General features: G+C 40.7%; 1 pseudogene; it reads right to left on the bottom strand.

Annotated features, from left to right (window-relative positions):
• Window positions 1–2,549: 2,549 nt before the first annotated feature.
• On the bottom strand, window positions 2,550–2,668 carry LOC148543107 (5S ribosomal RNA; annotated as a pseudogene).
• Between the last annotated feature and the right edge of the window lie 23,275 nt (window positions 2,669–25,943).

Below are 25,943 nucleotides of genomic sequence, written 5' to 3'. Positions count from 1 at the left end.
GAGTCCTGTTCCGGAGATGATGTAGCCCAAGAATGGTACAATTGAGACTTCAAACAGGCACTTCTCTAATTTGCAAAAAAGTTGATTGGACCGCAACCTTAGAAGGACTTCTTTCACCTGATCCCGATGAGTTTGGAGGTCTTGAGAAAAAATCAAAATGTCATCCAAGTAAACGACCACACACTTGTATAAAAGATCCCGGAAGATCTCGTTAACGAAAAACTGGAAGATGGCAGGAGCATTACAGAGGCCAAAGGGCATAACGAGGTATTCATAGTGCCCATCCCTGGTGTTGAAGGCCATTTTTCATTCATCTTCTGGGCGGATACGAACTAAATAATAGGCTCCACTTAGGTTGAGCTTGGTAAAAACTGTGGCTCCCTTGACTCTATCGAATAACTCTGTTTTGAGAGGAAGAGTGTAGTGATTCTTAACAGTTATTTCATTAAGGCCCCGGTAGTCAATACACGGGCATAGTCCACCATCTTTTTTTTTTACAAAGAAAAATCCAGCCCCGGCTGGAGACGTGGAAGGATGAATGAAGCCTTTATTTAAGTTTTCCTTAATGTACTTTGACATAGCTTGAGTCTCAGGGAGAGATAGAGGATAGATTCGGCCTCTGGGAGGATTCTTCCCGGGAATCAGATCTATGGGACAGTCCCAATCACGATGGGAAGGTAATAGATCCCCGCTCTGTTTGCTAAAGATGTCCAAGAAACCAACATAGGCTTCGGGCAGGTCTGTAGAGTCCTGTACGACAGAAGATCAAACAGGTACTACCTGCTGAGGGCAGCCTTTGAAACAATTAGAACCCCAGGAGGTTATTTGCATGGTAGTCCAATCAATTTGTGATGAATGTCTCTGTAGCCAGGGTAATCTGAGGACTAAAGAATGAGAGGCTTTGGGAATCACTAGGAAGGATAGTTGTTCGGAATGGAACACCCCAATGGTAAGTGTAAGTGGTGTTGTACAATGGGTGATGGTTCCACTAGTAATGTGGCTTCCATCGATGGCGGTTTCAATGGGATTTGATATTTCTGGACAAAGTCTTTGGTGACAAAGTTTTCTGCTGCTCCAGAATCCAGAAGGGCTAATACTGTTTTGGTACCTCGAGGAAGCTTTAAATGAGCCTGGATGGTGGAATCAGACTTCCTATGTGACTCGATAGCAACTCCTAACTTAACCACTCTGTTATAAGTTAGGTGGAGGCATTTCCCGGAAGGATGGGACAGGATTTAACTAAATGTTGAGAAGATCCACAATACATACATAGATTCTGTCTCTGCCTTTTCTGCCGTTCCTCAGCCGATAAGAAGGAGCGATTGACCTGCATGGGTTATTCGCCCATGGGAGGAGAAGGTAATCGAGAAGCTGGACGTGGCCTTCCATGATCAAGTCTGCCTCTCTCCAAGGCATGCTCTCTGTGCTGAAGATTCACCTTATTGCAGAGAGAGATTAAGTCATCCAGACTGGTTGGGAGGTCACGGGAAGTGAGATCGTCTTTGAGTCTTTCCGAAAGACCACTCCAAAAGGCAGCAATGAGGGCATCCTAATTCCAGTTGAGCTCCGAACCAAGGGTCCGGAACTGTATGACATATTTTACCCAACAGTTCTCCTGCCCTGACGGAGGCATAGAATATCAGCTGATGCGGAAGTGGTTCTCCCAGGTTTGTCAAAAATCCTGCAAAATGTGGAAATGAATTCAGAATAGTTGGAGTGCAGAGGATCCAACTTCTCCCAAAGGGGCAGGGCCCAGTCAAGTGCTTGACCAGTGAGTAGAGAGATAATATACGCCACTCTGGTTCTGGCTGTCGGAAAGTTGGCGGATTGTAGCTCAAACTGGATTTCACATTGGTTTAAGAACCCTCTGCATAATTTGGGGTTGCCATCAAACTTGCTCGGAGGAGAGAGCTGAAGACGAGCAGGTGGTAGTATCGGAGGAGCAGGTGACACCATAGGAGGAGAGGCAGCTAGGGAGCCAACGGGAGCAGAATGAGCCAATAAGGACTGAATGTTGTCCAGACATGACAACATATCTTGAATTAATTGGATAAACTGGGCCTGAGAGGTCTCCTGTCTTTCCAGATGAGATAGCACATCCTGAGAGGAATCTACCCAAAATCCTTGACACTTGCCGAGTCCGCAAAGGTAAACAGGGAGGATTCCGCACAGAAACATAATTAGAATTACTATAAAAAACCATCTATGTCTATGAATAATTTATACATCCCAAAATGTTGGTGGTGCTCCCACAGCCTAAATATAACAGAATTATAAATAGAGAAAAAAGTAAGGCTATTCTTGGGGCACACTTATATAAGAATTCTTGAAATAAAATCTAACTTTTATTAATGTAGTAAAAACATACCAGATACATACATAATTGTTGATGACGAAAATATAATAGACAATTTCTGCAAATACCCCACACTGAATAAAGGGTACCAGGTAATATGCTTAATGTGAAATAATACAGCAATTATCATAGAAATCGATATATAGGCTACACAGTATGCAATCCTATGATCCCCATTAAACAGTACAATATATGTCTACAGAACCTGGTATTCTTAAGTGGTCCCCCACATTAATACTAACCAGGCCTATCACTGGATCGCTTCCAAGATCAGACGAGTTTGGGCATAATCAGTGAAGTATGACTGTAGACCATCGCTACTGAAAATGTATGGGGATTCACCTTATGCACACGGTCTGAGCCTTTTATAAAATGTAGGACTATTCTCAACAGAGAGGTCCAGTTGATAAATCGTTGCTGTCAAGACAGGTGATGCATAGGCATGCCTTACTTGTGATGCAATCAATTATGCATATATAACATCAGCATATATAACTCGTAAGAAACACCACATAGATAACTGTATCAAAGGATTATAATACTGAGTTCCATACATACATAGAAAAATAGGAACTCTACCCTTGATGACAAATGAAGTAACAGAGCCTGACAGAGCACATAAAATATTCATGTACTAAATGCAATCATCACATAAACATGAGACATCATTGGAGTTATGTTATTGATATTAGTGATACTCCTTTTCCAGATAATTCTATGGATAAACATTCAATATTTCTGCCTCTGCTTAAATAATTTGTGATAGTTGCAGATGATGCTCCTTTTCCAGATAAATCTCTTATAGATAAATAATCAAAATCCCATGTTATTGCTTAAGTAAGGCAAAATAGCATACACTTGCCGAGTCCATCAGGCTGGTGCAAACTGTCACAATCGTGGGATTTTGAGATTGTGTCCTCGGGCTGGGCCTTGGATCAGTATTAGTCAGCACAGGGACTCGCTGGAGGAGACTAGGCTTGATAAAATTTCTCCACATGAGAGGGTGCGGAAGGCTGTTAGAGAATTAAGTAATGTGGTAGGAACTAGTTGTGGCTAAGGAGCCGTATAGGGATGCGGATAGTGAGAAAGTTACTTGGAGTGGCTGGATAGCCAAGTAGAGGAGTTGGTAGCGAGAAAGCTATGTGGAGCAACTGGATAGCTGTGGGTAGGAGTTGGCTGCTGGGAAGCTACTTGGAGCGGCTGGGTAGCCGTGTGGAGATGTTGGTAGCTGGGAAGCTTCGTGGAGCGGCTGGGTAGTCATGTGGAGACTTTGTTAGCTAGGAAGCTATGTGGAGCGGCTGAGTAGCCATGTGGAGACATTGGTATCTGGGAAGCTACGTGGAGCAGCTGGGTAGCCGTGTGGAGACGTTGGTAGCGAGAAAGCTACGTGAAGCGGCTGGGTAGCCGTGTGGAGATGTTGGTAGCTGGGAAGCTACGTGGAGTGGCTGGGTAGCTGTGTGGAGTTGTTGGTAGCTGGGTAGCTACGTGGAGCGGCTGGGTAGCCATGTGGAGATGTTGGTAGCTGCAAATTCCTTTGGAGCACAGTGGGAAGGCATACTTAGTAAACTAAGAAAACTATTTGCACTGGCAACTTGTGTTAGCATAGGAGATACTTTTATAGTGGATGCTGGGAGCTGACAGGCTGAGAGAGAAGGAGAAGACTCCTCATTGGTGGTAGTGGAGTCACATGGGCAATCCAAGATGGCCGCACCCATGAACCAGAGGACAGCGCTTCGTGGAAGCAGTCAGCGGGGACCAGCGATCAGCAGGAGCTGGCGTGGAAGCAGCACAGCAGCGGGACCCGCCAGAGGACAACAGCGGAGACTGCCCTGAGAGAGGAGGAAGCAGCACAAAGCACGGGAGCTGGAAGACAGCATGGGTCAGCACCCGCAAAGGTAAGTGACGGGGTCTGATTCTGGGGTCTCCAGAGCGGCGTGTGCCACAGGGGCACAGACCTCCATCCTTTTTTTATGAAAAAGAAGCCCACAACAGTCGGAGAGGTGAAAGGGCAGATGAATTCTTTTTCCAAATTCTCTTGGATATAGTCAGTTATGGCCTTTGTGTCAGGTAGCAATAGCAGATAAGTTCACCCTCTGGGAGAAAGTTTCCCAGGGATTAATTCAATTGGACCATCCCACTCATCAGTGAATTCTTGATGATGATGAGGAGGAGTATCTGGATGAGATGGTATTGCAGAGCACACTGGAAGAACTTTTTGGAGGCAAGAACTGTAGCAGGAAGATCCCTAATTGGTGATTTTTGAGGTTCTCCTGTCAATTTTAGGATTATGCAGATAGAGCCAGGGCAAGCCCAAAATTATAAAATGTGATGTGCTGGGTATGACAAGAAAACTTAAAAGTTCAGATGCAGAGCACCAATCTTGACTCACAGAGGTTGAGTCTGAAGGGTAATTGTACCCCCTAGGATGCGGCTTCTATCAAACTCTATGAGGTAGATAGGATTAAGCAGACTCTTGGTAGGTAATGCCCATAGCTGGACCAATTCAGATGTGATGAAGTTACCAGCTGCAACTGAATCCAACAGCACAGAGACTTCCTTGAAGAGCTTGGCCACTTGAACAGAAACTGAGAGAATGGAATCTGTTTTCTTTGGAAGCAAATGAATTACTCCTAACAAATTAATTATACCTGATTCAGACCCGCTCGCATGTGCTGAGTGCTTGCAAGTGGGTCGATGGTGCCCTAGTGCGCATGCGCACGACGGAGGGATCTCCGTCATGTGCATGCGCGAGACCCGCATAGCGCCAGCCAAGCTGTTGCTATAGGTCTCGCACCAAAGGGGGCGTGCTGTCGATGGTGAGTGACTTCACGCCCCCTTTGGTGGGTGTGCCGGGGGCGTGGCTGCCCAGACGGAGGCGTTCCCATGGGAATGCCTACCGTTTGGGTCCGGCCCCACTGACATCACTAGTGATGTCAGTGGGAGTGCTTTTGGCTCTGATAGAGCCAAAAGCACTCCTGGGTTTGCAGCAGCGAGACCCTACTGCAGGGTCTCTTCGCAAGCCCGATGGTCGCGATTGTCTTGACCATCGATACCATCTCTTTGGCCACTCGCAAAAGCTGTGGGTGGTCACCCACAGCTATGCAAGCGGCCAGGAGACTGCTCCAATTTTAGATAGGAGTGCACTGATTCAGAGCGAGCGCACTAGTCAGAGCGTCCGGCTCTGAATCAGGCCCTTAGCCTGTTCTTGCCGAGTTAGGAGTGGGATTTTCCCAGATGCTTGGGAAAAGCATTCTTCCTGTGATAGGTAAGAATGGTTGTTTTGCATCGGTTCCTCTTTGGGAGGAGGAACTGACTGAGGCAAGACTGTCACCCGAGGCTTGGAATTAATGAATTTTCTCCTTTCAATAACTCATTCTATGATTTGTAAATCCACCTTGGTGCACAGAAAGAAAATATGATTTCAGTTTTGATGTAGTTCACACTGGCACATATTTGTTGAAAGATAGTACTGCAAGTACGTGTGCTGTAGACAGTAGCACAGGTACACTGTTAATACTGTGAGTTACCGTGAACATAGGGCAGTGTTTCCCAACCTCAGTCCTCAATGCACACTTATGGTCCAGGGTTTTAGACTATACTTGAGCACTGGTGACTTAATTAGTACCTCAGTTATTTTGATTTAACTTTCTGAGCTCGAGCATGGATATCCTCAAAACATCGACTGTCATATTCCTTTCACACTGGCCCTATAACCTGGGTTATTGCCATGTCAACCCGGTTTGTGGCTCTCTGTAAATGGGTTCCTGAAAGATTACCCAGATACAATCCATCCCGGGTAGCGAGTAGGTTTGTACCAGGGTTATGAGGCAGTTTAAATGGTTGACCCTTGTCATTTGACCTGTGTCCTGTTTACAGCATAGGAACAGCTTGCTCAACCCTGGTCCAGCCTGTGGTATAGCTGGGTTTCAGTGTGTCTTGAGGACAGAGGTTAGGAAACACTGACATATGAGTCTATCAAACAGTGATTTTCAAAATCATACATTTTTGACAATTTTCCTAGAGGTATTTTAAACTGCAAAATTTATTAAAAACAAAACCTGTTATGTTTTGCCATTAATTAAATTGCAATATTAAAAACCTGCAGGTAAAATCACAGAAAAATGCTGGTTTTAAAAAATTCCAGACAAAACATTATGCAACTGAAAAATCGGAATTTGAGTAAATAAACCCCCTATACTTTATGCACATAAATTCAGTAATCAAAGGTGTTGACATTTATTTTGTCTAATTGGACTAAGGACCTCATTTAGAGTTGGACGTTTGTCAGTTTTCTTCCTGAGTATGCCCTGCAAAAAATTGTATGCATACATCTGCATATAGTTATTTCATAGCTTTGAGTTGATTCTACTTAGACTTGTAGATGTAGGATAGGGGCAGGCATTGATTGTCAAGAGTGGACTAAGGGCCTGATATATTATGGTTTGCTATTGTGATCGCAGTAGCAATCACACATGCAGACCTACTGCAAAAATATACTAATGCAAGCTATTGCAATGCCGTCGCACAGCCAGCATAGAGACACCAACAGCCACCTACTACTGCTACCTCACATCTGTAATACTATGCAATCCTGTATATACATCAAGAATATTGTGTAACATTGATCCCTCACGCACAATTACAACAGGTCCAACCTTACTCAGAAATTGCTAACCTAGGTCCTGATTCAGAGCCACTCATAAGCGGCAGCTCGTTCGCTCCGAGCGATGTTTGCCCAACTGCGCATGCGTACGGATTGTTATACGCATGCGCGAACCAGTCAGTGCGGTCGAAATTCATGTGCTCGCAAAATTGCGAATGCCTGCTAATTTGAGTGACAGAATGAGGCGTATGTGGGTGGTAACAGGGGAAGGGGCTTGAAAACGGGGAGTGGAAATCCGATTGCAGGCGTGCTTAAAGGTCAAAACGGGCATTTTAAGGGAGTGCATAATTAATTCAGCAGCGTCATTGACCACGTCACTTGGTTTTTTTTAACTCAGAACTGCTCGCAAAATAGTGGTTGAAAAAACCAACCACAAGAATAGCGAGCAGTTCATACGCTGGTCGATGTACTCGATTAATCTAATAAATAGCGGACATGACGTATGGTGCGAGCGGCCAGGGGGAGTATTTTTCAAAATTACAACCGCATGTTTTGCTCGCTCGTTCAGACTTAGAGGCATGTACAGACCGCAAAGTGCGAACGGTTCATTTGAATAGCCACCCCTTTTTAGAAAATGAACGACCGCAAATAGTGAGCGGCTCTGAATGAGGGCCCTAGTCTCATGCAGTGAGTACTCAAGCTGCGTATGCCATCGCAGTGGCTGATTTATTTTGAGGACTTCAGTTTGAATATGTTCATGAGTTCTAATGGATTCCACTTCTCTAGTTATTTTTGTATGGAAATTCTTCAATTACTTCAGAGACTCAATGTGGGTGTCAGGAGTCCACCCATGAAGGAGGGTGTTTTGTCATGATCCTGACTAATTTCTATTAGTTTATCCTATGTCTTACCTCTGCTGTGTTTTCCCAGCTAACACTGAGGTCCACTCGCGCTGCGAGTGCACAGCACTCCTTGATGACACAAAGTTCCGCCCGCAGTTCACATTTCATCCAGCTGGCTATGAGATCTGTCCACACTGTTCCTGCTCTGTGCTCTCAGTGTTCCATGTCTGGACATGGAAGTAGTTCTCCACAAAGCTCTGCTCTCAGTGTGCCACAGTCGCATATAAAAGAATGAAAATAAAAAAGTGAAGTACATGTATACTAAACAAACAGTGAAGGGTTAAAATGTGTTATAAAAGAAAAATGTGTTATAATGCAGTGCCCTGAAACAGATCAACCAAACCAAGCCAGGGTGACCCACGCCCCAAAAATGGACCAAAGTTGAACTACAGTATATAACTTGTGGCTGCTCTTAACTATCTCTTTTACACTGCACTTTTCTTACTATGGCAGTGCCCTGGGGCTGCTTAGCTGGGCTAGTTTGGGGGTGTCCTGTGCTCTGGATTTGAACCCTAGTATGTTAGGGATCTACCCTAAAGAGGTTACCTGATTATGGTGGGTAGGCCCATAACCTTGGCCATGATTATGCTAAAAACCTCTGTTGGTTGCAAAATATTATTGAATTTATATATTATCTGTAATTTGGAGTTGTGCACCTGAGATTTGTCAGTTTCTGTCCCTGCAATTAGTCTCATCAGGTAGCACCTCCCATTATATATATTTAGGGTGTGCAGTCCAGGAACCTTTCCTATAAACTCAATTCTCATTCCATCCTTCTGTATAATAAAGACACCATTCATGTCCTTGCCTTCAGGCACATCATCTTCTGCAGTTCCTCTACCTCCTCATGAGGAAGAGAAATCTCATTATTTTAAAATTTTTATTTTAGACAGGTTATAAATAATTATGAATAAAATATAATGAAAAGGTACCCTTAATAGCAGATAAACTGGAAAGGCTGTATACTTTGCTAAATGCAGACTTGTCTATTCAAATAATTGGAAGGTCAAATCAATAAGGTACACTTTCCCAAATCACATGTTTACATGCATTATAAAATTAATGTACAAAAATACCGTCCAAATTTATAGTCACTGATAGGTAATCATTGTTGCTTAAGCCAGCTTAGCAAGAATGACCAGCACCTGGTATGAAAACTTTTACCTCCTTTTTAATCAGTATACTCGTACAGTAATACTGGAACATTCATGAACACTGTGAATCTTGTAAGCATAATGTACATAATTTACATATTTAAAGCTTTCACATTTCGTTGTAATCACATGTTATTAATGCAGTACATACTGTATGTTTTTCCCAAAGAAGTGTCACAAAAATGTGAGATGGTAAATAAAGATAAAACAAATGCTTAGGTCCGAACAAATTGACAGTGGTGAACAATTCACATGGTATTCTTCTTCCAAAGAAAATAGCTTTGAGATTTTAAGAAAGTTGTTAGTGAATTTGATAAAATTGCCTGAGGAGAGTTTTCAAAAATTGCTTGCATGTTTGGTGTCTAGTGGAATGTCTATGTGGGGTAGGAGATTTCACAGAGTGGTGACAGCCTGAAAAATATTCTGTAACTTGGAATAGGTAATAAGTGTCAAAGAGAGACGTAGATCTTCTGCAGAGTGAAGGGGCAGTTGGGAGATATTTTGAAACAAGAGATGGTATACAATATAGGTTGGTGCAGTTTTGTTATGATCATTTGTGTACATTTTATCAAGCACAATTAGTCTAACTTACTAAAGTGAGAGTTTTTAGAAGTGGAAATGTTGCCCATTGCAATCACTCCGATTCTACTTAACATTTAACTAAAACCTTCTAGAAGATGATAACTAGAATCTGATTGGTTGCTATGGGCAACATCTCCACTTCTAAAAACTCTCACATTAGTAAATTTTCCCCTAGGAGTGAAAGTATGGCTAGGGGAAAACATTAAGGAAGGAATTTCTATAGTGATAGATTTCCTACTTCCTTTTCTGGAAAGGAAAAATGCTCAGTTTCAGCCATTAAAGTGTGCAAGTTGCTTTGTTATAGTAAAACTAAATGTTTACACAAAAAGTTATAACTATTTAGAGATCTGAAAAAAAGAGATGGTCTTGCAAGCTACAGAACACCAATTCCCCAGTAAGTAATATATGCTGCCTGTCAAACACACACAGTCTTGACAAAGCCCTTAATGAAAAGTGGTGCACAACAGAATTGTTTTTGGGTATGTCCCTCCCTCCCATGCACCCTTCTGTTGTATATTAAGAAGGAAATGCACAGTTTAACAAATGAAGCACTTCAGCAACAGGAAGTGCTTGGTTTGTTTTGGCCTCCACAAAACAAGCTACCAATGTTCATAAAGGCAGCTAACAGTGTTGTTAATCATCTACACTCTGGGAAAATGGCATTATGATTCTCATCCTCCTCATCCTAATCAGTGTTAACATCAACATCACACAATACTAACTCATCTCCACTTGAACTCGCCATTACATAAGTCTCTGTACTTTGTTGCATTTGGTGGCAAAGGTCTTTGTCATATAATCTGTAGTTCATTTATATGAACGTGAGTTTTTCTACATTTTGAGGAAGTAGCCTCTTATGCTGTTCGCTCACAAGTTTCCTGACTGTGCTAAACACTCTTTCCAAGTACACACTGGAGGGTGGGCACCTAAAGTATACCAAAGCTAGTTTGTACAAGGGGCTCCAAATTGCATTTTTTTCCTCCCAGTAATCAAAAGGACTGTGTAAAATGTTAAATTGTACATTGTCATTAGAATAGTCCTCCACCATACTATTGATGCTTAGTATATCAGATTGAATCATGGTAGAGATGTCAATAATTGTGGGCAATTCTTTTAAGGCCAGATGCAGACAGTAGTGTGTTGTGGTGGAGGGGTAGGGAAAAGATTGTAGGGGGGGTTGATGAAAGGATATCAGATGTTCCTGTATAGGTTTGTATAGTCCAGAATGAAACAGCTGATGCTGCACTTCTGTGATCTGCTGCAATCTGCCAGTAATGCTGTTGTGGTCTCCTAAAGAAGGGGTATCATTGCCGGAAACTCCTTATTATCAGTCAGAGTTTGCCTTAATTCTGTCACCAGGTGTTGGCCTCCCTTTTGCAGATGAGGGAGTGTGGCCATATTATTATACTAGGAAAGGGCCTCTTGGGCCCATGGTTACTTACCCTACCTTGCTGGGTGGGCTGTGGTGGCACTTGTCCCAGAGACTGCGGTGGGTTCCATCTTGTTTATGGCTTGCACCGGTTTTTAGCTACTTGCGGCTTGGACTTTTCCACGTGTCCTGCTTATGGAGGATATGCAGAGAGCCTATTGATATTGATCCGTGATGTAAATAGTGTTCCAAAGCAGTGTGGTATTAGGACCCAATGTGTTTCACCCTTGCGTGGCATTTTTCAAGGGATGTAATGTAAAAGTTATAATTCATCCTTCTTATACTTCCTGGTTTGAGTGTGAGATTTCTCCCATTGGTTCTTTAATCTATCATGGGTGCGGTTTAGAGATTTATTGGCAGCCCCTCTGGAAACAGGAAGTCAGGTGTGGGTAATACATTGAGATTACATATAAAATTGACACAAACAAATTGGTGATATAGTGATGAGGTGTTTAATATAAATGCTAAGTTGAATTGAATGGGTAATGATTATATTGCATGAATGTATGACTTTACAGCATAAATAAATGATGGGAGATTGTGACATGATTTGTAATGTTCTTGATGAATATTTCAGGGCATAATGAAACCCTATAATTGCTAATAATTATAGATTACTAAGCTAGTTTGATGTCTGCACTTACTGGATTATAATTTATATCTAATAATGGGGTCAAATTGGTTAAAGTAGGTCATGCATCTATTTGTTGCATGATTTAATAGCTAAATATTCTCTATCTCTATGTGTAGGAATATTTGTTGTGGACTATCTGTAATTGATGGAGACATGGCATAATAACTATATGTCATGAAAGAAGTTTCCAAATTCAACAATTCATGACCTGTGATACTGATCATAGTCATAAGAGTAAAGCAATAAGGTTGACCACTGGGTATCCCCACTTTTTTATAGATACAATTTATTAAAGAGGTGGGTCACCTCTCATACCGTTAGCAGCTCCTACAACAAGGGTATTACACTTTGAGCGCACTAGCATACATGAACATTTTAATTATTTTAAGGCCAACCAGATATCAGAATGGTATTTCACTTTGGTTCACTGAGTTGACTCATCATCCTCACTCCAAGTGGGTTTCTTGGAAAAGGTCAGTTTTTTTTCTGGCAGCAGCATTTGCAGGAGAAATTGAAGCAGGATACATTTCTGTGTCATGTGCCATTTGAGTTGACAACTTGCTGGCAAGGAGCTCTTTGCATCTGTTAAGATCTGTGTCAGTTGGAAAGAAAGACATTACATATGACTCAAATCTAGAATCAAGCATGACTTCCAAAATTTAGTGATATCTTGACAACCCTTTAGTCCTGGCAAAGCAAATAAAGGGCCTGATTCAGAGCCACTCGTAAGCGGCTGCTCGTTCGCTCCGAGCGATGTTTGCCCAAATGCGCTTGCATACGGATCGTTATACGCATGCGCGAACCAGTCAGTGCGGCCGAAATTCATGTGCTCGCAAAATAGCGAATGCCTGCTAATTTGAGTGACAGGATGAGGCGTATGTGGGTGGTAACAGGAGAAGGTGCTTGAAAACGGGGAGTGGAGATCCGATCGCAGGCGTGCTTAAAGGTCAAAACGGGCGTTTTATGGGTGTGCATATTTAAAACAGCAGCGTCATTGACCACATCACTAGGTTTTTTTTTAGCCAGAACTGCTCACAAAATTGTGGTAGCAAAAACCAACCACAAGAATAGCGAGCAGCTCATACCCTGTTCGATGTACTCGATTAATCTAATAAATAGCGGACATGACGTAGGATGCGAGCGGCCAGGGGGCGTAGTTTCCCAAAAAATTACCGCAAGTTTTGTTCGCTCGTTCAGACCTAGAGGCGTGAACAGACCGCAAACAGCGAACGGTTCATTTGAATAGCCACCCCTATTTTCAGGACCAGCGAGCGCTAATTGCGTCCGGCTCTGAATCAGGCCCAAAGATCTAAATCTACAAGTCCAACATACTTATCTGAATCACTTGGCTTCATCTCCTCTTTCAGTTTCCCTAGCTGCTTTTCCAGTACTTTTATTAAGGTAATAACTGACTCAAGCTGGCAGTATCTGAACTTACATCATTAGTTACTATTGCACATGGTCTCAGTAGCTTTCATAAAACAGAAAGTATTCTCCAGTGTGCAGGACTAAGTTACACTCTATCTCCTCTCCCTATGTCATGGCTTGTTGTGAAGGTTTGGATGGCTTGTTGCTGTTCTTCCATTCGCTGAAACATATAAAGAGTGGAATTCCATATTTTCACTACCTCCTGCTTTAGTTGGTGGCATGGACAATTTAACTGTTCTACCTGCAGTTGCTAAATGTAGAAAATCTCCAGAGCCACAGACAGCATCTCCTGCACACCCCTTTTTTAAATAATTCTGAACCACCAAATTTATTGTGTGAGTAAAACATGGGATGTGTTCAAATTTACCCAGTTGTAATGCTCTCACAAAATTACTTGTGTTAACAGAAATGACAAATCCCGAGGAGAGTCATAGTGGGGTAAGGCATTTTGCTATGATATCCCTGAGTTTTTGTAACAGGTTGATACAAGTAAGCCTTTTAGTGAAGCCGGTGATAGAGAATAGTATGTTTGTGAATGAGCTGTTGTTGTGTTTTAGATACTGCTACTGGTGAAGGTGATAAACCCAACCAGTGGGCTGTCACAGTAATGTAATCTTTTGTTTGACCAGTACCACTTGTCCACATATCTGTGATTAAGTGGATAGTGGGTACAATGTCATTTTTCTAGGCCAAGAACTAGTTTTTGTTAATGTCCAATTACAGGTGAGGATTTGCTGTTCTGATAAAAATTTAATCGAGATGGAATTTGGTAGTGGTGTCCCGGACCTCAGTGAGCTGTCTAAAACCAGATACATTGATGGCAGATACTAGATGCAGATATAATACAAGCATAGCCATCATTGCTTCAGTGATTCACTGTGGAACAGGATGGCAGCTCTCATATTGCCTACTCTAGCAATGGATTGTTTTACAGTCAATTGTTATTTGAAACTAGTCTTCTAGGTCCCCTTCTGGGATGAAAATTCACCACCTCACTCCAGCAGCATCCCTAGCACACAAGGATTCTTCTGGGGAATCCTGGATAGGGGAGGAGTTAGTTAGCTTTCGCAAGTTGGATGCAGGAGGACTAATTTTGATCATTAATGAGGAGTTTGATAATGAAGGTGATGGAGATTGCATGTGCTGGGATCTATCAATCTGCTGCCACTGGTGATTAACTTGCTTTTACTATACACAAACAACATCTTCAACACCAATATCCATATTAATGTCAGATGAACAAATACAGAATTCCTCTCATCCTGTTTCACTTCCACAGTAGCAACCTCAACTTCTAAGTCACTGGGGTGAATGTAATAGGGCCTGAGTTTGAAAAAAATATGTGTTTTTGTGAGACACATGCGAGTTTGCATTCATCTAATGAGATAGACTGAGAACATGCAAACTCAAACTAAACTTGCAAAAACTCTTCTCTCACGCCATCCAGATGTATTACATGTTAAACAAACAACTCTTCAGATGTAATACTAAGCAAACAACTCTTCAGATGTAATAGGTTGTGAGTTGTAACTCATATGGAACTAGCAGAAACAAACTTGCAAGAGTAGACTGAGTCCATGAGATAAAGTGTAATATGTGAGTCCTATTACCACACAAGATGTCCATTTACAATAATCAAACCCCTATGTATACCATTCCTAACTCCATTGAACTTGTGTGGGTGTAGCAATGGTGAATTTACTGAAATTCTATGAGATGTACAAGTGCCTCTGTTTGAGTCTGAATAGCCTTGATCATGCCTGACATATGCTAATCTAAATTTGTTGCCATTTTGGTTCTAGTACCTTATGCTAAATGATTTGTGTGTGTCAGTTTTGCTTAACTGTGTTGTGATACAGGTAAGTTGTGTGGTTTGCACAATCATGACATTGTCCTGCATCTTCCTGAAGATATCCAATGAGATTGACATCTCTCCCACAGTTGGGATGGGTTGAGGTCTGCAGCTGCTGCCATTATACTGGCTCCTCCATGTTGTCTTCTGCTGTGTTCTCTGCAGCATCTGCCAGATCTACCACCATGAGGTTGATGTACTCCTGACTGCCAATATCATCTATGATGATTGGTGATGGTGTTGCAGGATTTGCATGATAAGGGCCTAAAAAATGGTAAGTACATGTAAGTAATGATGCTCATTAATTGAAAACTACATTATCCCGATTAATCAGTTTTAACTGACAAAGTTTTCCAAATATTCAAGCTTTTGCACAGGTGGTTTCAGTAGTGACAATGTTAAGTTAATGTAATCAGTTCAAGCATAAGCTTAAACATGGTTTTTGAACAAATACAGGAGGGTAAGGGTACCATTAGTGCCAAGTTTACAGACCGGTGTCTTACAAGCATAATTGCAAATGGTAAATGGTTTGCTTACTGTAATGGCTTTAACATGTTTGCATCCTGAAATTATGTTGGCCTAAATGTAACAATGTTGTTATTTGTTGGAATTGTTACGAGACAATATTAATGTATTTTAAATGGCTGCCGACTCATGCTCTGATTGTACTTTTCTATCACTTCAATTTGTTTAGTACTCACCAGCAAGTTCACCATCATTATCAGTTTGTGGACATTGGTTTTTGGCAGGAGCCTTTTTTTTCTGTGGTGCAACTGATAATCAAAGACAATGATACTGTATGTTACAATGTGTATTCAATATGGGTGCCTGGGATGATTTCAGGGGAAATCACTTGCTTCAGCTCCTCTTTAAAAGGAAGTGAAGTGGATCTGCACTGCTGGGCCACACCCTTTTTTCCAGCCTTCCTGTATCTCCTCAACCATTTTGGATTTGAGAACCCTCTACACATCAGAGAAGCCATTTTTACAGTTTTATACATAGCACTTGCAAGAACTAACTACATTTATTTCATCACATACCCCCTTCCATAAAGTTTTCTTGTGAGGAAGGGATTTATGGTGTAAATCAGTCCCTAGCAGCCTCTCTTGCACTGGCACAATTGCATGCACTTTTGCTCAGTTTTCCTCATAAGAAAAAGTACATTGTGCTCTGTTCTGTATTTCCTGGGGCACATACTGCAGGCTCTTCCTCTACTTCCTCCTCCTCTCCATCCTCCTCCACTAACTCAGAGGAGCCCTACAACATCCTCCTTACTGCTGACCTGACCCCCAAACCTCTTCCTACAGTACATATCATACTAAACAACATGAAGGATACACAAACACAGAACATTTATAAAATAAAGACTACTAATATTTACCAGCATACACCACTTACACAACTCACACTCATAAATAGCACACTACAACACAACAGACAAATATGTGAAATAATAATCAAGACAAACAAGGGCACAATGACAACACACTCAGAAGTCAATATCACAACTCACCAAACTCCAAACTCTAATCAACCACACTCGATCAACCGCACTCTCCTACACCTGTCTTCTTTCAAAAAACTATTATAAATAAAATGCAGAAGTGACTCTTTAAAGGGCCAATGAGGTCAAATGTAGGGAACTTTTCAAGAACAATATCTACATTGGTTTTAAAGGTAACCCACCACATGTAATAAAACTCACATTTTGATTTGTGAGTTTTTAGCATCTTTCAAAAGCAGAAAACCCATATGTTGTAAGTTGAAAGTTATGTAAGCACCTTGTAATTTGCATGCTATTACATGCTATGAGTTTTGGGACATACTACCAACAAATTTGTATTAAGATTGGCAACTGCAAACTCGCAGAATATCAAGGAACCTATTACATTTACCCCACCATACTTTTATAGCTGTTCATCCCTATATTTGTAAAGGATGTTGAAATGGTGGAAGGAGGCTTCTCTAAGAGTACAGTGTCATAATTGTCAGACTAGCACATAGCACTCATGGATACACAGACTCTCTTCAGGGATCTGTGAAGTTTGTGAACACACAGTTTGTTCTTCAGCCTTAGCTTTTAGTTTTGTTGAACTGCTTTGCAATTTTAAAGGTGACAAATTTACTGTAGTGATAAGGTTTTGCATGTGAGGTTTTAGAAGATGCCTGACTGTGTTTGGCTCTGTCATCTGGAAGGCATTCTAGCACATGAAACATCAGTTGCAGGACCACTACTCACAAAGGAAGGCCATAGCATGTGCATTTCCTTGCCACTATATGTGGTGTATGGTATGTTGGCATTTTTCTTTTTTTTGGTAGTACATTTTCACTTTATTATTAGAGGTTATGTTTTCTTAAACATTGTAAAATATTGTTTTGATTTCAGGTACCCTGCCTTAAAACCTCTATGCCCTTGAGCACTAGCTTTAGTTTATGTTGAAGTACTAGTATCATCATAACTTGCAACATCTGCAGCACTAGTACTTGCTGCTCCTGCTCTTCTATCAACTAATTGTGAACCATATAAATTTACAGTGCTGATATTAACAGTGGAATGGTACTTACTGAACATTATTTTGTCTGAACACACAAGACACTACCTCACAGAAACCTTAGTAATGGTGACACCGTAAGACTATATATTTAACACTTACATTTTATTTTATTTTTTTAACAGTGCCTGAAAACACAAGACACTGCCTCACAGCACTCTTATGGCAATTTTTTTTTTACAAAGTGACCCAATAATTTAAACACCATACTCCAGTCCTAATGGCTTTTTTAACTGACAACTGTGCCCCTCTAAGTTAAACACAGTTCTCCTGTTGGTGTTTCTTTTAAAGAAAAAGTTCCCCTCTTTAACACAGTGCTTCAGTCCATTCCTAATGGTGTTTTTTTATTGTGTCACAGTGCTGCAGCTCACAGTCCACAGTGCCTCTATATACAGTGTCCCTTTAACACAGTGCTTTTAATCATTGTTTTTAACACATTGCTCCATTCCACTCCTCCTAATGGTGTTCTTTAGTGCCTCTCAGTGCTGCAGCCCAGTCCCACACCATAGCCCTCTGGTCTACTGTGTGAAATGGTACCCAATCATGAGGGAGAGACTTAAATATGTAATCTAAAACACGTGGGATCCAACCCCAGGAACATTATGTTTTGCCTCATTTTGGGAACCGAGCTTGGTGTGAGGACCTGACATGGAGCTTGGTTCGGCTCGGAACTCCTAAATTCGGGCATGTTCAGTTTCCATGGAAACAGAATTGCACATCTCTATCATATACAGTACCTTTATGTTTAGATAAGTTTATATTGTACACACATTTCTACCTAGCAGGTGGTTAAGTAGCAGATCAGTTGGAATACTCCATTTACACTGCATGTTGATCTCACAGTCCTGGAAAAACTAGCCACTTACAAGCCTTAAGAATTTCTTGTTGTCTGATCAACTGCTTAATTGTTAGCCAATTCTGCTGCATACATGCAAAACAATATACTGCCTTGACCTAGTTGCATCTTACTTAAATTGAATTTGTGTTGTACGAAGTGCAAAATTCCATCATGCATTTTTCTGTAAATGTCCCCCACTTGTCCTAACCCATTTCTCCACAACAAATGATGGATTCATTAGAGGAAGTGATATAGCTGTATATTGCTCTTATTTATAGGTCTCGTAATCATTTTTTTAGTAAGGAATGCACCACCATTTTGGAATATCAACCCCAGACATCTTGATACCAGTCAAAATAACCTGAGGCATAACATTGGATCCAGGACACATAAATCCAGGCTCCTACACTTGTGTTACTACAGTATGATCCACTGTGAGACACAATTTTACCATTGACTATATGCCACATCATTAACTATGATTGCAGTAACAAAATGACTTATTCAATTGGGTCACCAGCTGATTGTTTGTTTTATTTGATTGTTTAATATAGTTAATTATTTGTTATGGTGTAAAGTATATACACATTTACATAAGCACTGTTAACACCCATTATTTGCAATCACTTATCTGGATTTTTAGTAGAGCGAGGGTGCTAGAATAAAAAATAATGTAATTTTTTACTTAAAAAAAGTCTTTACATTAAACTAGATTTGCTTGCCCATGTTTTATGTAGTGTGGGCATTTATTATGATGGTATATGAAATATCTGCTGCAGTCCTCTGCTATGTACAGTCAGGAGCATGAATATAGGGACATTGACAGAATTTTCATATTTTGGCCTCTATTCACCACCACAATGGCTTTGAAATGAAACAAACAAGATGTGCTTTAACTGCAGACTTTCAGATTTAATTTGAGGGAAATTACATCCAAATCAAGTGAACGGTGTTGGAATTACAACTATTTCTATATGTGCCTCCCAATATTTAAGGGGCCAAAAGTAATGGGACTATCAACTCAAAAGCTATTTCATGGACAGGTGTGGGCTATTCCCTCATTATTTCATTACCAATTAAGCAGGTAAAAGGTTTGGAGTTGATTCTAGGTGTGACATTTGCATTTGGAATCAGTTGCTGTTGACTCTCAATATGAGATAAAAAGAGCTGTCACTATCAGTGAAGCAAGCCATCATTAGGCTGAAAAATCAAAACAAACCCATCAGAGAGATAGCAAAAACATTAGGTGTGGCCAAATCAACTGTTTGGAACATTCTTAAAATTAAAGAACGCACCAGAGAGCTCAGCAACACCAAAAGACCCGGAAGACCACGGAAAACAACTGTGGTGGATGACAGAAGAAATATTTCCCTGGTGAAGAAAAACCCCTTCACAACAGTTGGCCAAATCAAGAACTCTCTTCAGGAGGTAGGTGTATATGTGTCAAAGTCAACAATCAAGAGAAAACTTCACAAGAGTGCATATAGAGGGTTCACCACAAGATGTAAACCATTGGTGAGCCACAAAAACAGAGAGACCAGATTAGAGTTAGCCAAACAACGTCTAAAAAAGCCATTACAGTTCTGGAACAACATTCTATGGACAGAAGAGACAAAGATCAACTTGTACTAGAGTGATGGGAAGAGAAGAGTATGCAGAAGGAAAGGAATTGTTCATGATCCAAAACATACCAACTCATCAGTGAAGCATGGTGGTGGTAGTGTCATGGCGTGGGCATGTATGGCTGTGAATGGTACTGGTTCCCTTGTATTTATTGATGATGTGATTGCTGACAAAAGCAGCAGAATGAATTATGAAGTGTTTCGGGCAATATTATATGCTCATATTCAGTCAAATGCTTCAGAACTCATTGGACGGCGCTTCACAGAGCAGATGGACAATGACCCGAAGCATACTGCAAAAGCAACCAAAGAGTTTTTTTAAGGCTAAAAAGTGGAATGTTATGCAATGGCCAAGTCAATCTCCTGACCTGAATCCGATTGAGCAAGCATTTCACTTGATGAAGACAAAACTGAAGGGAAAATGCCCCAAGAACAAGCAGGAACTGAAGACATTTGCAGTAGAGGCCTGGCAGAGCATCACCAGGGATGAAACCAAGCATCTGGTGATGTCTATGCATTCCAGACTTCAGGCTGTAATTGCCTGCAAAGGATTTGCAACAAAGTATTAAAAAGTGAAAGTTAGATTTAGGATTGTTCAGTTTGTCCCATTACTTTTGGCCCCTTAAAATGTGTGAGGCACATATAGAAACCATTGTAATTCCGACACCGTTCACCTGATTTGGATGTAATTACCCTCAAATTAAATCTGAAAGTCTGCAGTTAAAGCACATCTTGTTTGTTTAATTTCAAAGCCATTGTGGTGGTGAATAGAGGCCAAAATATGAAAATTGTGTCAACGTCCCAATATTTATACACCTGACTGTATATGGGCAATGCAATAATAGAAAACGTACCAGGATCAGAAAATATTAGTTAGATCATGGTTCTCTAGATGGAATATCAGTCCATACTGCATAACCAGCCTGATGTTCAGGAGAAAAGTTATAGCCTAAGCTATCACATTACTTCTTACTTTTTGCTGGGACATGTCACAGCAATATACATTTGTTAAATTCCATATAAACATTTGTTAGTGCCACGGTAAAACTAATTGGTGTTTTTTGAAAAGTAAAACAGCTATTTAATGCCACCATAGATTAATATTGATAAATAATAGACAGTTTTGCATATATTACAAGTTAACCTTCATCAAAATATTAAGTTTTTATAGTGTAATTCATTAACAACCCAGACTAGATTTACTCACTGGATGTGATCTACTGAACCAGTGCAGTATAACACATTAAACACAGGGCTAGGCATTGGAGATGCCCCAGGTGCAGATCCTGCCACCCACCCAGCTTTTAACCTTGGTAGGTGGGTGGTGTCATCCTTGTTTCCTCAGACCAATAGTGTGCCACCATACTGTGTGACATTGACATGGAGGAAAAGCAGGAACTGCAGTAACAGCTTCACAAGAGCTTCTGAACACAAGTTCATGTCAATAGAGATGTGTGTGGTCCCCTTTGTTTAGGTTTTGGTTCTGAAATATTTCCAAGTGCTTTTTGGTTTTGGTATTAATATTGGTTTTGGATTTCATTAAACATGGTAATTAAACAGGTAAAATAATGTAATTGTATTTTATTTAGTTTATACAGTACTCTCAATATCACTAGTGTTCATTAATAGTCGTTTATGGACAATTTTATAAATGAACAGCTTGAAATGTTCAATATTTGCAATTTTATCACTATTGTCCAAGGCTGCAGGGAGCTTGCCATCTAAATTTAATGATCGAGCAGAGGCTCAAACACAGCACTTTAAAATCAGATATGAAACTTATTGAATACAATAGAAATACACAGAAGAGAGGTCCTTTTGTGCAACACACAGGAATTAAATGGTGGCAGATATAGAGTCCAGGTTCATTCCAAAAGTAGATACTGATGATGCTGAAAAGACTAAATCAAGAATAGATAGAGGCTTTGGCATTGTGTGATGATGCTGTGACAGTGGGAAAAATATTGCATCCCTAACAGTATGTGGGCATTGTGCAGTTTAGTCACCTGTCATTCAATCTAAGATAAAAATGTTCTTGTCCAAAATGTCTGAGCATGATACAAAAGATCAAGCAGTATGATGTCCCTGAACTAGAATTATAATTATTAATAGTAAGGAGAATTGATTTTATTGATGAAGAATAGAATAATAATAAAAATAAAACATCGGGACATATATTAAATGTTTTTTTTTATAACATGGAGATGGAATAAGAGAGAGTTTTTTTTCATTTCATGAGGTATTTTTACTAAAGTGCAGGTTTTTAGAAGTGGAGATGTTGCAGGTAACAACCAAGCAGATTTTAGATATTATCTTCTAGAAAGTGCTAGATAAATAAGTAGAATCTGATTGGTTGGTATGGGCAAAAACTCCACTTCTAAACAGCCGCAACTTAGTAAATATACTGTACCTCCATGTCTTTACCTGGAATTGGAGTTCATTTAGAAATGATGCACCCCATAAAAAAACTTATTGCTGTTGGCATCTTTTTTAATTTTTAACATTATTAGATTATTGTTTGTTTCAGCAATCACACAATGAACTATACTTTCAAAGATATACACATTAATTATTCTTGTAATTGTATTTAAAAAGAAAATATTTAGCTTTTTTTACTTGAGAAATTAGCAATAGAGCTTCCTTTTCACTTGGTTAGGATCAAGTGTAGTATTTAAAATTAATAGTTTCTTCAAATTCCTGACCTAATTCATTCAGTGTTCTACTGTTATAGCAGTCTCCATTATGCATCTATAATTTAACATGTTTGACTAATTATGATTAATTTCAGTGGCAGTCATTTATTTATATTTTTTTATCTTGGGTAAGAAGACTGCACATTTAACCTCGTCTCTTTTTGTTCAGATCAAGTATAGAATCTGTCTTTGTTTTATTAAAACATGAATTGCAACAGTACATCATAAAATAGCACAACATAAATACATAAAATATTGTTGCAAGAAGCCAAAACTATACTGCAAATAGACACACGTCACCATCCCCTCAAACCTAACCCTGAACCCCCCCTCCTACCCCCACTTTCCACAACACTCCCTTAAACTAAACTAACCATTAAGTAGTGAAAAGCTAACTATGGCTTTCTAGATGTATGCAATACTTTCCTTTGTAATTTCCAACACCCACGTAAGTGATAGAAGGAAAGCCTTATGATCAGCAAGGAAAGGATTTCTGCCACCCACCCAAGGGGGCTTCAGATGGTGCTATAAGCTGGACCAACTGACAGCATCTATCCTCCCCCTGTTGATATCCATCATCCATTTAAACTCATGTAAAATTTCCCCCACGACTGCCTCACAGGGGAGGACTTTGGACCTCATTCAGAGGCGGTCACATGGAGCGATTGGATGTAGCGAGCAATGTTTTTTTCAACTGCGCATGCATGTACATGGCAGTGCACATGCGCAAGCCTGTCTTTCTGACCACAATCCTCTTGCTTGTTAGTCACTTCAAGATCGTAGCTGTTATTGACATTTTGTGCCGTTTGTGGGTGGTTACAGGGGAAGGTGCTTGTGAACGGGGGTGTGGTGGTGCGCACGCAGGCATGGTTGACCTTAAAAAGGGCATTTTAAGGGAGTGCATATATTACTAAGTGAGTCATCACACACGTCATCTCGTTGCAATAACGATGCTACTGCTCGTAGTGCTAAAGGTAGCTCAGGGTCTACCTTAAGCATTGCGAGTGCAGGTGATGGTTTCTGCCTCAATCGATGTCTGTAGGCAATTAACACTGTAACAGGTGTTAATCGTGCTGACTTAGGTTGCCACCTGCGACCGACTCTGAATTAGGCCATAGAGATAGGAGGTGTGCTTTCATTGCTGTGGGTGTTTCCATGCTTACGATGTGTGTTGCGATTGAGCACTAGTTTTGCATATTCTCAATCACTTTTGGTGCGACCGATCGCACCTGAGCGACCGCCTCTGAATGAGGGCCTTTGTCTCTAATGTCAATCAGACACCATGCATTCCTCGTGCGAAACCGAACTTTACGGACTAAAAAAATGGAACTCAAATCAAACCTTCCATATCCCTTGAATGTTCCATAAGCCCATGTAAAGCTCTTGAAACTGCTTTGCAAACCTTTTTAAAGGGATGCTCATTGAAGAAATGGTCAATGGTCTCCTCCTCCACTTGGCACTTCTCCCATGGGCAACCATGATCATTGGCACCTCTACACATTAGGTTCCTTCACACATAAAGTCTTCCATGAAAGAAGAGCCAGGTGATGTCCCTAAACTTCAGAGGGATCCTCTGAGAGTTAATCAGAGTCAACCCATCTGAACACAGCCCACCTGGGCAGTCCTTGATTGACAGCAGAACATGAATGTAGGCCCGCAGAACGCTGAACTCAAAATTCCTTCTGGTTGACTTTCTTACATCACCCACCTCCAGCCCCCACCACCATGTCACTTTCTGGCAATGGATCATGTTGATTGGGAGGTAACCCATGCCGAACTCAGAGAGTCTTTGCCTGACCCCATTCCATCCAATCTTTGAGGAAGGGCAACACCTATTCCCTTAAACCCTCTACCCATTGATGGGGAGTCTCTGCAACTAGACTCCCAAGGATGAGTTTTAAAAAATTTGTTACAAAATAAACCACAGGGTTGACCATACTCAGTCCCCCCTCTTCCCTCAATCTGTAGGTGATGCCCCTTTTGACTATATTCATCCTGTTTCCCAACAACATCAGGAAAAACAGAGAATTTATCCTAGACCACATTGACTGAGGCAAAAAACAGACATAGCTGGTATGAAGAAACACCAGAAACAGGTAGACCTTTCACAGTCCACCCTTTCCATGAGAGATAGTTTCCATTTTCTTCAATGCGCTCCTTTCCGGATTGCATCCTCCAGCTTTCTTTCTCAAATTAAGGTGGTCAAAATGGATTCCTAGGATTTTAATCTGTGAATTGGCCTTGGGGAGGCTGTCCAGAAGGTCAAATTCTCCACCTTCCACCCCCGTTCACAATGCTTCACACTTTTCTTGGTTTAACCTAGAGAATGAAGCCTCAGTATGCTCCCAGATGAGTTGTTCAACCCAACATGCCTCTTCCACTGATGACAGAACCACCAGGATATCATCTGTATAGGTTACCACCCTTAGCATAGACTCTGGACCCAGCTTCTTCCCCCCATGTTAGACATTTGCATAGGAGCAATGAGAATTAGGGAATGTTACGTTAAATTCTCATAGATGTAAATTAAGAGGGATGATTACCTGGTGATGCTGTATAATTATGAATATTGTAATGAGCTATACTATATAAGGCAATCAATGTACAGTAATGAGAACAGAGAGCTGCAGACTGAGAGCTACATGACAACTGTCACACTACTATTTGACTGCATGATATATATATAATGACAATGACTGCTGTTATGCAAGACTGCATATTGTAATCCCCTGAGATGAAATAAAAAGAAGACCAATTTATTCTACCATTTGTGTGATGCACATTATTTCATATTGCCTTATAATTTTTCTTCCCTCTAAATCCTTCCCTTCTCCTTTTCACTGCACCTGGACCTTCCTCCTATTTCCCCTGACCTCAAATTGTTCTCCCTCACCTTTTTGCAATTTTGGGAGCAAACACCAGTTCCTAACCTAGCATGACCACTACTCCTTCCCCCTCCTAGTCCATAGAGAATATACAGGAAAGGGTCCTGGACTGCACACCCTGAATATATATAATAGGAGGTGCTACCTGTTGAGACTATTATCGCAGGAACAGAGACAGACAAATCAAAGGTGCACATCTCCAAATTACAGATTAAATATAAATACATTATGCAATAAAATTTCAAAATAAACAGAGGTAGTATAGATGATGTTTTTTTTGTGTGGCGGGGAGACAGAGTCGAACTAGATAAATTCTGTGACTATCTGAATCAGAATCATTATAACATCCAATTAACCTTTTGTATAAGTGATGTGGAGGTTAATTTACTAGATTAAACAATATATATTGAAGA

Source organism: Taudactylus pleione, unplaced genomic scaffold, assembly GCF_031769625.1.
Source record: "Taudactylus pleione unplaced genomic scaffold, aTauple2 ptg000006l, whole genome shotgun sequence".
NCBI lineage: Eukaryota > Metazoa > Chordata > Amphibia > Anura > Myobatrachidae > Taudactylus > Taudactylus pleione.
Note: the sequence above shows the minus strand (reverse complement) of the source record. Positions and strands in the feature narration are given on the sequence as shown.